The 22,402-nt window shown below is 44.2% G+C and overlaps 1 long non-coding RNA gene across 2 annotated transcripts; it reads left to right on the forward strand.

Moving 5' to 3' along the window:
- Window positions 1-10,770: 10,770 nt before the first annotated feature.
- Window positions 10,771-21,737, forward strand: LOC108350241 (uncharacterized). Of its 2 annotated transcripts, none has more exons than XR_005500881.2 (3): window positions 10,771-11,791; window positions 18,277-18,370; window positions 20,914-21,737. It is a non-coding gene; the product is annotated as an uncharacterized LOC108350241 (long non-coding RNA). The 2 variants fall into 2 exon arrangements; XR_010064249.1 differs by lacking the exon at window positions 10,771-11,791 and adding an exon at window positions 16,527-17,330.
- Window positions 21,738-22,402: the final 665 nt, after the last annotated feature.

Here is a 22,402-nt window from a genome sequence, read left to right on the forward strand (position 1 = left end):
TGGACACGTCGCCCTCGCGTGCGCAGTTCCTCACAGAGTTCAAAGAGAAAACGTACCAGAGGGCCTCGGTGTGGAGCACAGAACTTGACGACCTCCGTTGAAATTAGAGAAGCTGGGATGCAAACTCCAACTCTTAAAAAGTGTGTGTGTCCTATGGTCACTTGATTTTTGACAAAGGAGCCAAAACCATCCAATGGAAAAAAGATAGTATTTTCAGCAAATGGTGCTGGTTCAACTGGAGGGCAACATGTAGAAGAATGCAGATCGATCCATCCTTATCACCCTGTACAAAGCTTAAGTCCAAGTGGATCAAGGACCTCCACATCAAACCAGACACACTCAAACTAATAGAAGAAAAACTAGGGAAGCATCTGGAACACATGGGTACTGGAAAAAATTTCCTGAACAAAACACCAATGGCTTATGCTCTAAGATCAAGAATCGACAAATGGGATCTCATAAAACTGCAAAGCTTCTGTAAGGCAAAGGACACTGTGGTTAGGACAAAACGGCAACCAACAGATTGGGAAAAGATCTTTACCAATCCTACAACAGATAGAGGCCTTATTTCCAAAATATACAAAGAACTCAAGAAGTTAGACCGCAGGGAAACAAATAACCCTATTAAAAAATGGGGTTCAGAGCTAAACAAAGAATTCACAGCTGAGGAATGCCGAATGGCTGAGAAACACCTAAAGAAATGTTCAACATCTTTAGTCATAAGGGAAATGCAAATCAAAACAACCCTGAGATTTCACCTCACACCAGTGCGATTGGCTAAGATCAAAAACTCAGGTGACAGCAGATGCTGGCGAGGATGTGGAGAAAGAGGAACACTCCTCCATTGTTGGTGGGATTGCAGACTGGTAAAACCATTCTGGAAATCAGTCTGGAGGTTCCTCAGAAAATTGGACATTGAACTGCCTGATGATCCAGCTATACCTCTCTTGGGCATATACCCAAAAGATGCCTCAACATATAAAAGAGACACGTGCTCCACTATGTTCATCGCAGCCTTATTTATAATAGCCAGAAGCTGGAAAGAACCCAGATGCCCTTCAACAGAGGAATGGATACAGAAAATGTGGTACATCTACACAATGGAATATTACTCAGCTATCAAAAACAACGAGTTTATGAAATTCGTAGGCAAATGGTTGGAACTGGAAAATATCATCCTGAGTGAGCTAACCCAATCACAGAAAGACATACATGGTATGCACTCATTGATAAGTGGCTATTAGCCCAAATGCTTGAATTACCCTAGATCCCTAGAACAAACGAAACTCAAGATGGATGATCAAAATGTGAATGCTTCACTCCTTCTTTAAATGAGGAAAAAGAATACCCTTGGCAGGGAAGGGAGAGGCAAAGATTAAAACAGAGACTGAAGGAACACCCATTCAGAGCCTGCCCCACATGTGGCCCATACATATACAGCCACCCAATTAGACAAGATGGATGAAGCAAAGAAGTGCAGACCGACAGGAGCCGGATGTAGATCGCTCCTGAGAGACACAGCCAGAATACAGCAAATATAGAGGCGAATGCCAGCAGCAAACCACTGAACTGAGAATAGGTCCCCTATTGAAGGAATCAGAGAAAGAACTGGAAGAGCTTGAAGGGGCTCGAGACCCCAAAAGTACAACAATGCCAAGCAACCAGAGCTTCCAGGGACTAAGCCACTACCTAAAGACTATACATGGACTGACCCTGGACTCTGACCCCATAGGTAGCAATGAATATCCTAGTAAGAGCACCAGTGGAAGGGGAAGCCCTGGGTCCTGCTAAGACTGAACCCACAGTGAACTAGTCTATGGGGGGAGGGCGGCAATGGGGGGAGGGTTGGGAGGGGAACACCCATAAGGAAGGGGAGGGGGGAGGGGGATGTTTGCCCGGAAACCGGGAAAGGGAATAACACTCGAAATGTATATAAGAAATACTCAAGTTAATAAAAATAAAAAAAAAAAAAGTGTGTGTGTGTGTGTGTGTGTGTGTGTGTGTGTGTGTGTGTGCGCGTGTGTGTGTGTGTGCGCGCGCGCGTGCGCATCATACACTCTTGTGTGAGTTTATGTAAGCCAGAGGACGCTGTGCAGGTCCCAGGGACTGAATCAAGGCTGCCAGCCTTGGTGGCATCTTTCCTGAGCCATCTCACTGGTTCATCCTGGAGACCTATTGTAGGGCTGGAGAGCCAACAGGAATCCAGACCTCCCCGAGTATAGCTCCATACAGAGAAAAAGCTAAGTCCAGACATAAATAGTTCAGATTCACCTTGAGATGCAGATCATCTGAGAGGAAAGAGAAGAGGGAGAGGGGGAGCCATCAACAGAGGAGGAAGCAGGTGCAAGGGATTCACAGTTTCTCTTGTTTCCGTGGTTGTTTGGTTGTTGTTGAGAAACAGTCTCATGTAGGCCCAGCTGGTCTCAAATTGACTGTACATTCAGAGTTGGTCTTGAACTCCCGTCTTCCTGCATCCACTTCCTTAATGTTTGGAGTACAGGTATAAACAACCATGCCTGGTTTGACCTGTGATCTTAGCCAATGTCTTTCCCTAACTAGGAGAGGGAAAAGGTTACCCTGTTCTGGATTATAAAAGGCTTTGTGTGGAAACCACCAGTCTTAAGGTCTTGGTTATTTATTTATTGACATCTTTCTAGGTCCATGCCCTACTTCTGGCCTGTATGACCATCCTATATTCGGTGTCTCTTTGCTTCTTTCTTTCACCCTCACCTCCCCATTTATTTGTTTGTTTGGTTTGGTTTTTCAAGACAGAGTTTTCCATTATAGTTCTGCCTGTCCTGGAACTCTATCTGTAGGCCATGCTGGTCTCAAACTCACAGAGATCTGCCTCACTCTGCCCCTTGAGTGTTGGGATTAAACGCATGCATGATAACAGGCTGAGGATGTGGCTTAGTTGGTAGAGTTTATGAAGCCCTGTACTGGATCCCAACACTGCATTGACTGGTGTGGCAAACTCTCAGAATTCTAGCACTGGGGAAGTAGGGACAGTTCAAGGTCATCCTCCCCTACACATCGAGTTTATAGGCAACCTGGGCTACTTGAGGTTCTGTCTCAAAAATAAAATAAGGACTGCAAAGATGGTTTAGTGGGTTTAAAAAAAAAAGGCTTGCTGCATACACCTTATAATCTGAGTTTGATCCCTGAAATGTGCAACGGAGGGAAAGATCCAACCCTGGAGAGTTACCCTCTGATCCTCACACGAGTGCAGTGACATTCGTGTGCCCAAACTTACACATATACATAATAACAAATAAGTAAATAACTAAATAAATATTAAAAGCAAAGACAAGCCTGTCGTATGCACTCCTTTGATCCAGTACTTGAGAGACAGAGGCCGATGGATCTGTGTGAGTTTGAGGTCTGCCTAGGCTGCATAGTGAGTTCCATGTTAGCCTGAGCTACATAATAGAGAGATGTCATCGAAAAAGAAAAAAGACAAGATAGATGAGGTCGTGCTGGGGGAGCTGGGGCTTGGAAACAGTATTGAATTGAGTCTGAGAGACACAGGGGCTTAAGAAGGGAGTGGGCTGGATTGTAGGGCCCTTACCTCTTACCTCTCCCCAAAGCAATGAACCCGCATAATTATGTCTGAGAATTGTGTCCCGCTCTCATGCATGCCTCTCACACACAGAAAACTCAAGCAGGACAGCTCCAGCTTATGCCCTTGGGATTAGTCATTTGTCCCAGGCCACCTTCTCACCTCAGCCACACTGTAGGAGATAAGTCCTTCCATCTAATTACTGAATGGACTCAAAGATTTTAGCTGTAACAAAAGCTAGTGTCATAGGCATAAGAGAAGTTCTTTTGAAATCACCAGCTCTAACTCCCATTGACCTCTAATAGTACCTTACTGTTCTTGTGGGTTCTGGTCACACCCGGGTTTGGCACTGTACACTCATTTCAGGGCACGGGGGTCACACACCACACCACCCAGCTTCTGAGTTAGAGCTTCATTCTTTTCTGCCTATACTGTGTTAGATTGTAAAGAGCATTTTGAAAATACTCACATATTTTGAATGTGTGGTTTTAATTTGTGGAAATACCTGTCATAGATATTTTTGAAGCTTTTCTAATCAAAAAGATCATCTAAACCCTCCAGTCCCACCCCCAAGATGGTCTCTGTCATAGCAATGGAAGGAAACAGGACAATTATTTTTATTTATCTTTTTAATGCGTATAAATGCTGTGCCTACATGTATGTATGTGTGCATGTGAATGCCTGCTACCATGGAAGTCAGAAGTAGGCTTCACATCCCCTGGAACTGAAACTGTGGATGGCTGTAGGTCACTATGTGAGTTGGAATTGAACCCAGGTCCCCTGGGATCAGAGCAAGCGCGTGTACTCTTAACAACCGAGCCAACTTCACCCCTAGGGAAGCTTTTTTACTTTTTATTGATTCTTTGTGAGTTTCCTATCATGTACCCCAATTCCACTCATCTCCCTGTCTCCCAGTACCCACCCTCCACCTTTGCAACCTCCCCCAGAAAGGAAAACATAAATCTAGTTGTGGAAGCTGTAGAGTGTCACAGCGTGTCCCACTGTGTACTCTTTGTTCTCTCCACACCTCTTTACTTCAAATGTTCATTGCAATGAGTTGTTGGTCAGGCTCGAGGCCTCTGCTTTCTGCTATATCATTAATCCTGGATCCTCTCTGGGACTCCTCTCAGGTATCTGCTGTTTCCCTGTGTCATGGAGACCTGCAGCTTTGGATCTGCAGGGCCAGCCCCTTCATGTGCTCCAGCAGTTCATAGATGGGGTAGTTGATGGGGTGGGCCAACCTAAGGCCCTGGATGTATGGATTGAGGCCCTTTTGAAGGTCACATGTCAGTTACCCTGCATATCAGATATTTGCATTAAAATTTGTAACAGTGGCAAAATTATAGTTCTGAAGTAGCAGCAAAATAATTTTATGGTTGGGGTCACCACAACATGAGGAACTGTTTTAAGGGGTCCCAGGATTAGGAAAGTTGAAAACCACTAACAAAGGACAGGAAGAGACCAAGGACAAGAAACAGGACACACCCACATCCTCTCACTAGGACCCACGTGTTAAGGGTTGGTCTAATGCACTGTGTATTCACAGATGTATACTGACATCTCAGTGTGCTCACACATCCGGTTGCAGTCCCACCATTGGCACGGTCAAGCATCTCCCGACTCAATGTTTTATGGAAACCATTTTCCTTTGTCTCTGATTGATTAATAAAGAGTTGGTCAGTCTGTGGCTAGGCAGGAGGAGACAGAGGAGGCAGGACATTGGAGCCCAATGAGGGAGTCCCAAAGAGATCTGGTGTGAAATAGATGTTTATTCATAGCTTCCAAGGAAAATTCACAGAATAGCTGACACAGCAAAAAAAAACCCAAAATCTCCTCCCTCAATCCCCAACTCAGCCCCCCACCTCCAGACAGGGTTTCTCTGTGTAGGCCTGGCTATCCTGGGACTCACTTTGTAGCCAGACTGGCCTTGAACTCATAGATTTTTCCTGCCTCTGCCTGAGAGTGCTGGGATTTAATGCACGCAGCACTACACCCAGCCTGAATGTTCCTCCTCCTCCTCCTCCTCTTCCTCCTCCTCCTCCTCCTCCTATTCTTCCTCCTCCTCCTCTTCCTCCTCCTCCTCCTCTTCTTCCTCCTCCTTTCTTCCTCTTCCTCCTCCTCTTCCTCCTCCTCCTCTTCCTCCTCTTCTTCCTCCTCCTATTCTTCCTCCTCCTCCTCTTCCTCCTCCTCCTCTTCCTCCTCCTCCTCTTTGTCCTCCTTCTCCTCCTCCCCCTCTTTTAAGTTTTTATTGGGTCTTTGTCAATTTTACCTCACACATCCCAATCTCACTCCTCTTCCTGTCCCTTCGTATCTCATTGTGGAAGCTGTACTGTGTCACACACTCTGCCCACACATCTTTATTTATGATGTATCTTACTTCCTGAAGGGCACCAGGCCACTTGGTCAGTGTGAGTGTGACGCTCTTGCAGCCTGGTTTCTGAGAAGCCTTACCGAAGTTTGCTGACTGTTGGATTGTGTGTCATGCCCCATTCTTCCTTCTGGGAAGTACTATAAAATGACCTCTAGATTCTTAATATTTATGACTGTGTTTTATTTTTGTAAATATCACAATGTTTGCATGCATGGCTACACACGTACATCAAATTCTAAATATAAGAAAAAGTTCAAATGCATTCATGTTCTCAGCTTCTCTTTTGTGGCTCATTTTAATCTGTAGTCTCAAACCTTCTTACTCTTCCTTACAGGGATTAAATATGCTTTCTGAGCCTCTGTGCTCAGTACATCTCCTCTGGGATGTACACTTCTCTACGGGAGGCGCTTCTCTGAATCCTTCATGCATCCTTATAGAAAATGCTCAGCCCGACACCACGCCTGTTTGATAAATATCTGTTGAACAAATGAATAGCCTATTTTTTCTTTCTGTTTGACACAGGGGTTCATGTAATCTGACAGGCCCCTACCTTTCTATGTAGCTAAGGCTGCCCTTTAATCCTTGATTCTGTCTCTACCTCCTGAATACTGAGATTCACCATCGTACACAGTGCGATTCTGTGTTGGAGATCAAAACCCGAGAGCCTTCCACACACCAGGGAGTCTACCAACTGAACCACATCCCCAGCCCTCTAACTGTAATAGTTTATCGGTAGCATTGATTTTGTCGTTGTTGTTAAACAGCTGTGCTTCATCCCACCTGCGTCTATCAAAGTATTTGTCCTAGTTACTATGAGAAGGTGGGGCATACTCTGTGTGAGACCCTCCATCCAACCTTTCTCTTAGCATTTTTCTTTTGAAGAACCTTTTCTCTTGGGTTGTTGGAAAAGGTGCTTCTAATTCCTAGCTGGAGGCTGGAGGACAGTGTGTGGGAAGAACTACCCATCTAGCTGCGTGGGTGTTTGGAGGATGTCTCTGCACGGCACTGAGGCCTCTCTTAGATTCAGCACAGTGCTGTCCTAAGCTGTGCCTGATCACCCCAGGTCGCCTACTTTCTCCAAAGAACAAACCATCAGTCTTTTGCAGGGATGGGGAGGGTGGGTGCCAAGCTTTACAGGTAGGAGAAGAGAACCAAGAATCCCCTTGGAGATACAAGATAGCTTAAACATGCCCTAAGAAAATTTAAAAAGACAAAATCAGACACAGGTGTGGCAATGCATACCAATAATCACAGCCCTTGATGTAGGCTAGCCTGGGCTGTATTAGGCTAGCCTGGGCTATAGATCCTCTCTCAAGAAACAACAAACAGGTTGGAATGATGTTTCAGCAGTGCCTAGCACTTGGTCTTTTTGCAGGGGACGTGGGTTTGGTTCCCAGCACCCACTTGGTGGCTCACAACTATCTATAATTCCAGCTCAGGAAATCTGACACCCTCTTCAGGCCTCTGAGGGCACAGCATGCATCTAATACACAGACATTCAGGTGAAACACCATATGCATAAGATAAAAATTAAGGAAAAACTTAAATATTAAAAAGAAGGAAACAACAGCCAACCAAACAAACAAAAAGTAGTGTTTTGAGACAAGCCACAGCTGTGATCCCAGCTCAGAAAGGCTGATGAGGGATCACCTGAGGTGTTGGGGATTGAGCCAGAGTTTCAGGCATGGTGAGCAAGAACTTTTATGAACTGAGATTCATGTCTAGCACAAGTTCTGCTTCTCAGTTTTTTCCCTTTAAGCAAATTTGACTACAATAATTTATTTGGACACGCATACATGCCTTTGTGTGTATGCGCGCGTGCAGGTGCACGCGCGCGTACACACACACACACACACACACACACACACACACACCACAGAACATGTGTGGAAGGAAAGGACAAATTTTCAGGACTCAGGACTCAGTTCTTCCACCATGTGGGTCTCAGGGGTTGAACTCAGCTGCCAGGCTTGGCAACAAGTGTCCTAATCCACAGAGTCTCACTGACCGCTTACTTTGCTTTTGTTGGTTTTGTTTGTTGTTTTAACCACTGTTGTCTTAGTCAGGGTTTGTATTCCTGCACAAAACATCATGGCCAAGAAGTTAAGTTAGGGAGGAAGGGTTTATTCAGCTTACATTTCCACATTGCTGTTCATCATCAAAGGAAGTCAGGACAGGACCTCACACAGGGCAGGAACTTGGAGGCAGGAGCTGCTGCAGAGGCCATGGACGGGTGCTGCTTACTGGATTGCTTCCCCTGGCTTGCTCAGCCTGCTTTCTTATAGAGCCCAGCCCAGGGATGGCACAATGGGCCCTCCCCCCTTTGATCACCTTGAAAATGTCTTACAGCTGGATCTCATAGAGGCATTTCCTCAAGGGAGGCTCCTTTCTCTGTGATAATTCCAGCTTGTGTCAAGTTGACACAAAACCAGCCAGTGCAACTACGTTATAGACATTTTTAAAAAATGACCTTTAAGACTCTTATTAAGCCAGTTGTGTTCACATAGCTCAATATTTGGGAGGTAGGGGCAGGGGGATTAGGAGTCATCCTTGGCTATAGAGCTACTGAAGACCCTTTTTCCAAAACTACAAATACCTAACACGTACACAAACATCCACAAACAAATATTTGAACTCCACAGAATATGAGCAGAGTAACCTCAGAGCTCCATTTTCTCTCTGTATCTGGATGAGAAGACCCAGAGCTCCTAGGAGTTATGGTATTAGTGGGTCACAGTGATGGCCTAGAACAGTGTATCACTGTTAGCACAATTAACCCTTAGAGCAGTCATGATATTTCATAAGTGTAATCTCAACACTTGGGGGACTGAGGTAGGAGGATTGTGACTTGAGACCCTGTCATAAAGATGTTTTAGTTCTAGTCTGGTGTTAACATTCATTCTACAATAAGGGTGCCATGGCTCCACATCTGCCCTCCTGGAACCTGTTATATGGGTGGCACACTAAGTCTTCATGGAGAGATGGACCTAAAAGGCAGCCTAAGAGGACAGACAGCAAGCTGAGCCGAGGCTGAGGACAAAGGACTGCAGAGGCCAGAGGAGCTCCAGACAGCGGGAGAGGGGAGATTGCCCCTGGAAGGAGAATGAAAGCTGCAAAGCACTCAGCCAAGATGTGTGCCATTTCATTTTACTTACATAGTATATTTTCTTGAACAGAGTCTCATGTAGCCCAAGCTCGCCTTGAACTCCTGGTCTTCCAACCTCCTCCTTCCAAGTGCTGGGATAGAGGGGCACATCATCATGGCCGGTTTCAGATAAGTTCTATTCATATACCAATAGCCAGGAATTGGGAAAGCACATGAATAGTAACATATTCTCGGCTCCTCAGGATAAATTGTAGGATCTGGAAGTGCTGTGTTCACACTGACCTTCTGAATGACGTCACATTGGAGTGTCACTTGGCACACAGTTTTTACCTGTGACTGGCGGAGAAGACCCCAGTCCACAGTACTTTTACAGTCACTGGAATGGCTCAGCTGTGAATTCTAAGGTGGAATACCTGAGAAAAGATCAGGTAAACAGATGAAAAAAATCTCAGTGGGAGAGAAATCCCTCCCTGGGGATCTATAGGCTGTTAATGACAATGGAAGGGTTGAGACATTGTCCTTTATTGCAGTAGCCACAGGTAAGGTGCCCATTCTCCTGTAAATAACCTCTCACTCAAGCTCCTGTATGAACCCTAATGAAACTCTCCACCCCAAACCCCCTTCACCTCCGAAAAGTTGAAGGGGGACTAGCTGGGAATAGGAAGGCAGCCAGTGAGGGTGGGAGGGGAACAGGACAGGGTGGGTGAGTGTGATCAAAATACACTACATGCATGTGTGAATAAAAAACCACCAGAGTATTGACTCTGGATCTGGCATACAGTCAATATTGTAACTGGAAGCCAGGTGTTCAAGGTCAAGTGACCCCTTGGCGCTCAGGATTGGGAAGCCAGAATTCAAGGTCATCTTCAGCTACACAGCAAATTGAGGCCAGCCTGAGCTACAAAAGACTATCTCAATCAATCAATCAATTGATCAATTAATCAATCAATCAGGGCTAGCCTGAGCTACAGAAGACCCTACCTCATTAGATAGATAGATAGATAGATAGATAGATAGATAGATAGATAGATAGATAGATGGATGGATGGATGGATGGATGGATGGATGGATGGATGGATAGATAGATAGATAGATAGATAGATAGATAGATAGATAGATAGATAGACAGACAGACAGGCAGGCAGGCAGACAGACAGACACATAGATATAGACAGACAGATAGATTGGATGGTTGGATAGATGGGTGGATGGGTGGATGGGTGGATGGGTGGATGGGTGGATGGGTGGATGGGATGGAGTGAACTGGCAAGATATTCTCTGTATTTTTTCAATGTAAACTTTACTGATCTAATTGCAAACTGAAGAATATATTTAAAAAAATTTAGGGAAACTAAGTTCTAACACTCTGGAGGTTGAAGCAGGTCAGGAGTTGAAGGTCAGCCTGGGCTACTGAAAGAAGCAGTTTCTTTTACCATAATTTACCTACTGTTCATGTGACAACCTTACACACTTTTTAAACAATAGTCCTTGTTCTTGGCTGCTTGTTGTAGCTATTGAGTCTCATGCCTCGGAGACCTGCTGTATTAGGCCTCCTGAAGCACTTTTTCCTGAAGGTTCTGGCTGGTGAGTAACTGCAGCAGTCAAAACACAGGATTCAAGCCTGGTCCAGGCTAAAGATAGTAAGATTTAAATGGAAAGTGTGGGGAGAGCAAGGAAACAAACAGACAGGAAGACGTGTGTGTGTGTGTGTGTGTGTGTGTGTGTGTGTGTGTGTGTGTGTGTAACAGCATGAGCCTACCAACTTGTATAATGTTTTTATCAGGTTTCTTCCTTCTGAGGATCAGCTCAACCAGGGCCAGTGAGACGGCTCGGTGTGGAAGGGTACTTGGCAAACCTGATGACATGGGCGATCCCAGGGTCCATGTGGTGGAAACAGAGAACCTAATCTTTCCAAATACCTCCTTACTGAATATGTCCTTTTCTAGGCTGAACTCTCTTGGATAACTGGCTTCTAGAAAACCCTCAGCATGCACCACAACGTCTTGTTTCTGCAACAACTAAGACAAGTTTTCGTAGAGGAATTTTTTTGAAGAATAATTGCTAAAAAAAACAATCCCCAACTCTCTAACCTCCATCAATACTTTGAGCTAGAGACGTGGAATATTCTAGTTCCCCAGAGGAAGTGACAGTGAACTACAGTTGGTGTCCTCACATAGAGATCCATTGTGACAGTCCCCATGGCCCACACAGATGAATCATTGATTAAAACCATGAGCAGCGAGGACTTCCTGAACTTATTTTCTTCCCTTTTAGTCATTTTTTTTTTAATGTCTGGGAGCTAAAGTTACTTGCTGTGCAATTTAAAACTAAAAATATACGCGCTACAGACTTTGCGTTGCAGCCTCTCCTGCTGAGAGATCATGTGTGGGTGCAGTTTGCATGTCTGGACCGATCACGGGGTTGTTCGCTGCTTGAGGAGAGCGTCTTACGTCAGAATGTCTTACTTCAGAAAACTTGGCAGTCATTGGATGACTAGAGAACTGAGGTGGGCGTGGTGATTCATGGTAAGCACTTAGGAAGCTGAGACAGGAGGATTGTCATACGTTCAAGGTTAGCCTGTCTTACACAGATAGATGCTGCCTCAAACAACAGGCAAAACAAAAGAAGAAGTAAGGGGGAGGAGGAGGGAAAGGGAAGGAGAGGGGAAAGAGGAGGAGGACTAAGAAGAATCCGCAGCAGCAACAGCCGCCAGGTTGGAGGGACACGTCTAGGAACTTGTCCGTCTTCATTATAGGTAAGTGGAGGCTATCTTGGGCTACGAGACCCTGTCTCAAACAAAGCTAAGCAGAACAACAACAACTATAAAACTCTGCCTTCTCCCTAAAAGAAAGAGAGAGAGAAAGAGAACTTTTGGAACTAATCAAGACATTGAGTTGCCTTTGCCTTTAAAAATAATTTTAAAATATGTTCGTTGAAACAAAAAATAATATGGTCGGAACCGTGCGTCTATCAGAGTGACTGACAGATCAGAATTCACTGTGAAAATAGATTATTTTCCCTCCAAGAGAGTAAAGTTTTGGTTTTGGGAGTCAATCAGAAAACTAACAATTTAGACAGATGAGGAATCAACTTCTCTCTCTGAAACAGTGTATTTCTAATGATTTTTATGGACACTATAATAAGGATCTAGAAACAAAAGCAGGTATGGGTGGGTTTTTAGCAAGGAGACTGAAAAGAAATAATGGCATGAAATAAAGTAGGTTTCTTTCTTTCCCTTTCTTTTTAAACTGACAAGGTTCTCACTTCTTTTATGTCATGTGAAATAAAATTGATAAATGAAAAAAATCAGTTCGTAGTTTATTTCTTCAAAACTGGCTGTTATCTTTGTGGCTAAAACGTAGTCATAGATCTAGGCATGTGTCTCTTTTTTCTATGTTGTAGCAAGATACAACACTTTATACACACGTTTCCCAGCCACCCAGTGATTGCACTATGTGTAGCTATGATGTTAAACTTAAGCCCAAAGAAGTGAGCACTGTGATTACAGTCATCAGGAGGCAGGGAGGCAATCTGGAGGTAGGAAGCCTACATAGTGAGTTCTGAGCCAAGCAGGGATACATAGCTACATCCTGTCTCAGAAAACCATAAACCAAGACAGGAAACATTAAATGACATCTCTAGCGTGTGTGTACGGTTCTAGGAATTGAACTCAGGGCCTTATGCAGGCTGGCCAATCATCAGTGAGCTACATTCCCACTCTCTAAGATTAGGTTTTAATGATAAAGTCTCATGCTTTGCTGATGTTGATACAAAGGGAACTTGTAGAAGAAAGTCTGGGGCTTATGATTCCAGAGGATTAGAGTCCACGATGGCAGAGCAGAGGTATCAGGTGACAGGGGCTGGAGCTGCAGATGAGAGCTTACATTTTGATCCACAAGCAGGGAGCAGAGAGCATGCTGAGAATGAGAGGATTCTTTTGAAACCTCAAAACCTGTCCACGGTGACACATAACATGGCCACACCTCCTAATCCTTTCCAAACAGGTCCGCCAACTGTGGCCCAACCATTCAAATACACGTGTCTGTGGGGTCCATTCTCACTCCAAGACTATTCATTTTGTGTTATTGAGGTTGGCAACCAGAGTCTCACACAGGCTAGGCAAGAGCATTACCTACCAGTGGCTACATCACTCAACCTGTTATCACTTAAGGAAACTGAGCCTCTAGGCACAGGCCAGTAATTCTAGCTGCTTGGGAGGCTGAGGTAGGAGGATCACAGGTTCAAGCCTCAGGTACAGGATGAGTTCAAGGTCAGTTACCAAGAAACTGTCTCAAAAAAAAAAAAAAATCAAAAACAAAAGCAAAAACAAAAACAAAAAGAAGAGTGGGCATACAGCTCAGTGACAGGAGTGCTGCTATTGGCTCCTGCTTCAGTGTTCTCACCCAATCGGTAAGCTTTTTCTTATTGTTCCTAGGATCGCTTCTCCAGAAATCCCTCCCCTCTGTTCTGGGGTGACCGACTCCAGGCACAGCTTCTGTTGTAAGGGTATGGGTCTAGGTTTGTGTGCGTGTGTTTTCACCTCAGCCTAACTCACTGCTGCTACCCAGGCACCTGGTAACAGATACACTCAGTTACTTTTAGTGATATTGGTAAATACGTGAAAGTTGAAAGGAAAACATTCTCAGAAGGTGGAGATGCAACAGAGCCATGTAGTCAAAGTCGGCAATGAGGTCTGGTTCGCAATCACAGATTACGCCTAGCTTTTCCACAGGATATGCGGAAGTAGACACCAGGGACCTGTACAATTAGTTCTGGAAAGAACTTGCCTTAACCCAGCCTCTGCCTTTCATCTCAGCTGAAGAGTCTCCCTGGACCCGTAATAGACAAGAATATAAAAGCATCATTCTTTCTCATCCCATCCTGTTTACTCAGCAAACCCAGCATCCGCCTAGGCATCAGCCCACACGTCCTCTATAATAAGGGTTAGGAGACGTTGGGCTCGCCCAGCATGGCTCCTGCTTCTATCTCTCCTCCGGCAGACTTCAGCCAGCAGCCAGAATTCACCAGTGAAAGGCTCTGTCTATCTTGGATCTCCAGGGGAGGTGACACCCGGACTTCAGTGCATCAGATCCAAATTGCCTCGAATGTTCTCAAGCCATCAGGAAGCTCACTTAGAATTCAGTCCTCATCTGGAGAGAGTCAGAGGCACACTGAGGGAGGAGTTAGATCTACCATGACTGGATGGACACGGGGCCAGATTTGGCATCTCGGAAAAGGCGGTGAAACAGACCCACCCTGGAGCCTCTCAGTGAATCAACGCACTGTATTCCACCAAGAAGAACTTCTCCCTTCAGCTCTGATTCCTGCCCCGAGGAGCCATCTGTACTTTGAGGGTACGCACACAGGACAGATAACTCACTGTGGCTCTGGATCATCTTGCTCAGCCCTGAATGAATGACCCTTTCATAAACGGTGGGGTCCTGTGGACTTATGGGCTCACCAGACCCTAGCTGGGGGAGGAACCCTAATAGCAGAGAGATTGACACAGATATAAAACCTTTTATCCTCTCTTCTCTTCAATTCCCTTCCTCCCCCACCTCCTTTCCCTTTCCTTTCTTCCTATCTTTGTTATGGTGACGAAATGTTTTTCCTTTTGTCTTGAGATGGGCCTCATTCTATAGCCCAGGTTGACCTCACATCCATGATCCTCCTATTTCAATCTCCCAAGTTCTGGAATGACAGGAGTGAGCCACCAAACCCCATTTACGGTGATAGTGTTTAATGCTCCAGTGTAATATAGTAACCGGAAGCACAGTGTTACTCTTCTCAGGATCTCATGCCTATCTTTCTAATAGACTAAAATTCTAAGTAAGGGCCTCAGAGACATGACTTGGTGCCTGAGGGTACTTGCTGCTCTTCCAGAGGACTTGAGTGCAGTTCCAGCATCTACCAGGCGGTTCACAACTGCCTGTTGTGAATTCCAGCCTCAAGAGATGTGATAATCTCTTATGGCCTCCTCAGAGACCTGAACTTTCACACACATATCCACACACAGGCACACACACACACACATACACACACACATACACTTTAAAAAATAATAAAAATTTGTTAAAAGTGCAATTAGTTGACGGGGATGAAGATCAATAGTTGAGTATTTGCCTTGCACACACTCAAGGCACCTTGAATTTTGCTCACAATACTGGGGAAGCCTTTTCAGATTATGCTGGGAGTTTGGGTTTGATGTGGGGAGGTCACATTAATTCTTTCAGTAGAGAAGAAGTCCTAATGAGTTCATGACTGAATAGTGTGAAGGGTGCATTTCCTTGCTGTCTAAATCGAGGAGCATCTTGACTGAAAAGAAAAGGCAAAAGAGATGCTGGGAGCCGGGGTGCATGGTTACTATTCCAGAATTTGCGTGTCAGAGGCAAGTGGATTGCTATGAGTTCAAGGCCAGCCTGGGCCACATAAGTCAAACCCTGTCTCAAGGAAGAAGGAGGACAAGGAAAATGCACTGCAGCAGCAACAGCAGCTACCCGGTGTTGGCACAGGCCTCGAAGCCTAGCACTTGGGAATTATAGGTAGGAGAGGGGTCAGGAGTTCAAGGCCACTCTCCGTCAAATACACCAGTCTTTGTACAACCCAAACAAAAGAAGCAAAGCAAAGAGCAAGAGCATGGTTGCGCAGGCACTTATGAGGGTGAGAAATGAAGAACACAGGTTGGAGGCCAGCCTAGGGAACATAGTAAGTTCCAGGCCAGCCAAGACTACATAAGGAGACCCTGTCTCAAACAAATAACCAACCAAACAAACAAACAAACACCCTCATTGCACTGAGTGGCTGTTAAGTAAGGAAACTTTTCCCAGGGTGAAGGATGTATCCAGAATATTTCCCATACTCCATTCCCATCTCCTTTCTCATCCTTTTCCTGTTAGCCCTCTCAGTTACCCAGACAATTTAGCTTCAATTTTTCATGTTACATGTATACACATGGCTTTATGTATGTGTATGTATGTAACTATACATATATATTATATATGATATCCTACATCTGTATAAAATTTTGGAATCAGGGGTCCTCAATGAGTAAGGTTCTGAGCGAATGTGTACTGTGGACACATTGTGACATAGCCATGTCTGTGGACACATTGTGACATAGCCATGTCCATGACACCAATGCCTCAGCTCCATGGGAATGGACAAGCCTTAGCCAGGAGGTGTTCCAGAGGTTGTGACAAAGTTTCTTTAGGACTGAGTATGACTTAGTAACTAATGCAAAGACAAACAACAACAGCGTCTTCCTCCTCCCAGATATTTACAGCCGGAGACTGCTCAACTACAAAGACCTACTGTGGAGACTAAACTCCCCCTGTGTTGTACCCAATAAGCAGCTGAGGTTCCAGGCTGCTGCTGGCGGTGGGCGCTCTGTTTTCTTCATAGCCTCACCACCCCTAGTCAGGGTTCTAAGATCCAAGTCATATGGGTCTCGGTGAACTGCATATGAAAATTAAGCCAGTCTCAGAAAAGATACTTTCTAAGAGTGAGTCCAAGAAAAAAATTTTTTTAGAGACATGTCTCATGTAAGCCAGGCTGACCTCTCAGTAAGGATGACTGAATTACTCATCTTCCTGCAGTTCTCCCAACAACAGTAACAACAACCACAGCAACAACTACGCAGACACACACACACACACACACACTCTGAGGATATGGTGGCAGAAACCTGTAACTAACCTTTGGGAGACTGCGACAGTAGCATTACAAGTTGGAGACCTAAACTCCTTGGTGACTTTCAGACCTGTCTGGGCCACAGAGGGAGAATTGGGTCTTTTATGTATTTTTTTTTTTGTTTGCTTACTTATTTACTTTTACTTTTAAATATACTTTTATTGTGTTTGTGCCACACGTGTCCCTGTGCTTACCGAGCACAGAAGCGTGTGCTGGATTCCCTAGAGAAGGAATTACAGGTGCTGGTGAGCAGTTAGGTGTGGGTGCCGGGATTACAGCTTGAGTCCTCTGGAGTAGAAGCCAGCACTCTTAACCATTAAGCCGTTGTCTTAGGGGTTCCATTGCTGTGAAGAGACACTGTGACCAAGGCAACTCTTATAAAGGTTATTTAATTGGGGGCTGGCTTATAGGTTCAGAGGTTCAATCTATCATCATCATGGCAGGAAGCATGCCATTGTCCAGGCAGACATGGGACTAGAGAAGGAGTTGAGAGTTCTACATCTTGATCTGAAGGCAGCCAGGAAGAGTATCTCCTCTGTCCTGGGTGGAGCTTGAGCATAAGGCCTCACTGCTTACCTCCACAGTGACACATTTCCTCCAACAAGGTAAGCCCATTCCAACAAGACCACATCTTCTAATAGTGCCATTTCCTATGGGCCAAGCATATATAAACTACCACAACTATCTATCTATCTATCTATCTATCTATCTATCTATCTATCTATCTATCATTGATCTATCATTATCTATCATCTATCTAATCTATCATTATGTATCATCTATGTATCTATTATCTATGTATCTATCATCAATCTATCATCATCTATCATCTATCTATCATCAATCTACCATTATCTATCTATCTCTATCTCTATCTATCTATCTATCTATCTATCTATCTATCTACCTATATCTATCTATCTATCTATCTATCTATCTATCTATCAATCATCTATATCTATCTATCTATCTACCTATATCTATCTATCTATCTATCTATCTATCTATCTATCTATCTATCATCTATATCTATCTATCTACCTATATCTATCTATCTATCTATCTATCTATCTATCTATCTATCTATATCTATCTATCTATCATCTATTTCTATCTATCTATCTATCTATCTATCTATCTATCTATCTATCTATCTATCTGAAGTGGAGTGTCATGCAGTCAGCTCAGGCTAACCTTAAACTTTCTACGTGGATGAGGTTTTCTTGAGTTCCTGATCCTCTGTGTCTGCTTCCTGAGTACTGAGATTACCAGAGTATGCCACTACACTTGACTGAGACTCTGTTTCAAAAAACAAAACAAAACAAAAACACACTACCACCACCACCAACAACAACAACAAAACCACAATAACTAATAAATATAAAGAAGGACTGAGGGCAGAACTTAGCGGTAGGGTGCTTACCTGTTATGTGCAGGTTCTTAGACTCACTCCCTAGTTTTGTAATGAATGGGTCCTTTAACTATAGAATAAAAACTAAAACAAAGCTAAATATCTGGACTGAGTGTTATCCATCCTTATGATTGACTCAGGCCTGTGCCACAGAAAACCAAGAGAAGATGGTCCAGGACCTAGCAGTCAGCAGATGCTTGGCAGTAGGATGGGGCAGCCGAGCTGAAGACAAAGGTGAGAAAATGCCCTTCTCTTTCTGACACACACTTTTGGAACTGATAGGTTGTGGGAAGGCAGGAGGCCAAACAGTTCTAAAATCTGCACATAGGTTTCCTTACCTCATGCCTACCCAAAGCCTCTATTAAAGACTGAGAAAATAGCTAGTGTTTTATAGATTTGGGGTTCAGAGTTTCTGGGGTTTGCTTCTTCTTCAAGTCCTCACACAAAGGCTGCCTTCCGGTGTGTGCAGACCTCTGTTGCCTCTGCAGATCCTTTTCTTACATTCAGTAGCTAGCAACCCTCAGCCCTCATTCATAAAGTCCAATTAGAAGACAAGAAATGTCAGGAGCAGACTCTGCAAGAGGGAGCAAATAGACCCACACATTGTGACTTCCCTCAGAAGGCCATGCGTTTCCTCTGGGCTTGTTTTCAGTCCCATTGTCAGATGATTACATGGTCTTTTATAATTTCTCATCTACAGAATGGAGCTATTTGCTTGTGGATTTATTTGAAAGACACAGGCTTATGCAAAAGAAAAACAGAATCATGGTGAGGTAGAATAATATTTCAGGGTAGTTTTTCTCAGCTTGCCTTTTTTAAAAAAAAAAAGAACACACTAAGAGAATATAATTTGTAATATCAGCTCTTCAGAGATTTGAAACAAGTAGATATGCCATTAATTCAGCCTTAACATTATATATGAGTTTGTCATTCATATAATTACCCTTATCAGTGCTGTAATTCATTTTCATATAAAAAGGAGCACTCTTACATGCATTTTGTTTTCAGGGTGTATGCAGTCCATGACTTCATTTTGACAATATTCCTTTTAATAGTGTGAAGCAAGAAAGTGTGGTCTATTGAGTGCCTTCACATGCATAAGGCCTCACTTTCTTGTAATGTCCCTGAAATCTGAAAGAGGTTGAATGGCCTTTGGTTTCCTACCTGACACTGCAGACCTAACCCTGTGTGTATCTTCTTTCTCTGGCCTTTAGACTTTTTCTTGCCCATTTTTAGACTCAGCTCAAGGTCCCCTCATTATTGAAACCTTCCTCTAGCAAACTAAGTGATTTCATTACTATAAGCCAAAACCAATTATCCAGTCAGAGAGAGGGCTCAGCGGGCTCTGCAGGCAGCTCACACAAGTCTGACAGACTGAGCTCGATCCTTGGAACTGACACTGAAGCAGCCAGGTGTGGTGCTCTGGTGGTAGTGGTGGTGTCTGCAATAAATCTGTTCTCCTAACGTTCCTAGACTGAGGTAGAAGGTGGAGACAGAGGTGCCTGGAAACTGGAGGATGGGGTGACAGCTAGCCCGGAGTATCTAACACAGAAGCAATGAGCCACAGCCCCAAAGTTGTCCCCTTACCTTCACACAGGCTTACTCACATTCACACAGTATACACAGTTTCATGGAAAACTGAAATTCTAGTCCTTTTTTCGAGATGTCCATAGCACATTCATACAACATTGTTACAAAATTCTGCTAGCCTTGTTAAGTCTCAAATGAACTTTTTTTTTTTTTTTGAAGTATCTTTGCAACCCAGCACTTAGGAAGGAGAGACAGGTGGATCTCTGAGTTGGAGGCCAGCCTGGTCAGAGCAGTTCCAGGACGATCAGATACACAAGAAAAACCCTGTAGGGAAAAAACAAACAAACAAACAAACCAAAAACAAAGCAAACGGTATTTTTGCAGTCTTGCTGTCAGAATGTACGGAGGTCCCAGATGGCTACATAGTATCACATAGGACTGGTTACTCATTCATTGCTCGTGTTTCACACAGGGTCTTGCCTGGAGTGGCACATGTAACCCAGAAATCTAACTTCCTCAGTCCGTGGAGTGCATTATTACAGGTGTGTACGGACACCTAGCCTGCACTCTTATGCCAGGTCAGCTCTATCTACGGGGCTTTTGTTTGTTTGTTTTAAGATGGGAGTGTCCCAGCGACTGTACCTCTTCAAATAAATTTGTCTACTCTGGCTAATTAACTTATGCATTCATTCATTCATTCATTCATTCATTCACTCACAAATCTCAGTTAGCCCACCCAGGCCTTGAACTTTCTGTATATCTGAGACTAGCCTGTAACTACTGGTCCTTTTGCTCTGACTCTTGTGTGCTGGGACAAAGGACACATGTCACCAAGTCTACACTGATTTTACTTTAATACATGAGAAATAGTTGCACATTATAAAAGAGAAAAAGAAGTTAGGTGTGACTACATATACCTTTAACCTGAATACTTGGGAAGCAGAGGCAGGCAAATCTTATGATTGAAGGCCAGCCTGGTTTAAGTAACAATCCCCTCTCCATACCCCACTTCCAGGCCCTGCATGCCACACCCCCAAACCAACCCGGCTCCCCAAACCTAAGAACAGTTTTCCACTAAGAAGGGTCTAGGCCTTTTTGGTAGAATTCATTTGCCAGTAAGGATGTGTGGTTGTGTCTGATGCCTAGACCAATGCATTTGTTCCTGGATGCTAAACCCAAAGGTCCCAGTGCTTGAGCAGTCAGTGTTCTTTCCGAGTTCACACTCCTGCACTTCTGCCTTTCTCCAGGATTCCTTCTGCCTTCACCCATGGGCTGTGCGAAGAATGGCTATTGTCATTTCCCATGATGCCAAAGGACCTGACATCCAGCACTTGAGAGCTGAGGAAGAAGAATCTTGGGTTCAAGGACAACCTGAGAAATGAAATAAGGCTGGTCTCTAAAAATAAAACAAAATGAAACCTAACAAACAACCAAACCAACAAACCACAAGAGCAAACCCTGCTTTTATCTAGTTATGGCGGCTCTGACCTGTAATCACAGCCCTAGGGAGGTGTTCAAGGTCACCCTTAATTACTTTGGCAGTTGCAGGATAGCCTGGGCTATATAAGACCTTATCTAAAAAGAATCAAAAGAACCAACCAAACAAGTTGTTAACTTTTTCAAGAGAGGGAATAGGAAATGTAGAGGGAGAAAGTAAGAAAGAAGGAGCAGAGCCCCAGGGGGTTCTGGGAAGGGTTCCTTGAGTCTGGGTTGGGGTCCTGCATGAGCAAGGCATGCATTTGGGAAGAGAGGCTGGACTTCAGTGTTAGAGAGCATAGAAGCACTTGGCATATGCTTGCATAGGAGGAGAAGTCAGTACAGGTTATTGAATGTTATAATATGCGGGGGATTTCAAATTGCAAGGGCAGGGGAGATGGCTCAGTGGTTAAAAACAGTTGCTTCACAGTCTGACATATTTGACCCATGAACCTACATAAAAACCTTCATCCAACAGTGGAAGTTGGCTCAGGGGCCACCTAGCCTGGAGTATGCAGAAGCAACAAGAGAGACAGAGCCTGCTTCAAAACAAGGTGGGACGAGACAACTCTAGAAAAGTCCTCTGACTTCTATACTTGTGCTCTGGCATTCATTCTCACTACACACACACACACACACACACACACACACACACACACACACACACACGCATGCATGCAAAATTGTCCTTCCTCTTCCTAGAGATGCTATGAGCCCTGAAAGGTTAAAGTTCATCTTGAATCTCTGTAGGGAGTAGCACATAATGCCTATCAAGCTGAAATGTTAAATAAATGTGATGGGTACGTACAAGAACTCACCGACATTCTCATGGGAAATAGCATAGACAAAAACAGAACAAAAATCTCACTGATTTTTTAATCCTCTCACCTGGCTTCCCATCATCTTTCTTTGCCAGCTAACACGTGTGTGCCACTTTGAACAGTTGTATGACATCGGAAGCTAAACGACTCGTCCACATGATGCCCATACAAGGGTCTCCCTTTATCCGTGGAGACCGCAGAGACCTGCAGACAAGGCCTGAGACTGTGAAATATACCAGCTGTATGAAGGAAGAGTAATTGATTAGATACAATAAGCCTACAACTCACAGAAAAAAATAACGTATTGTAACAAAATTTACATGGATGTGATCCTGGCTTCCTTCCTTGCATCTTATTGTTCTATACACATCCACAATCTCCAGCTAGTTACAGGAAAATGAACTGACAGAGAAGGAGACATAGAGAGGGAAAAGGGAGA

The sequence above is a fragment of the Rattus norvegicus genome, chromosome 2, assembly GCF_036323735.1.
Source record: "Rattus norvegicus strain BN/NHsdMcwi chromosome 2, GRCr8, whole genome shotgun sequence".
NCBI classification, from domain to species: domain Eukaryota; kingdom Metazoa; phylum Chordata; class Mammalia; order Rodentia; family Muridae; genus Rattus; species Rattus norvegicus.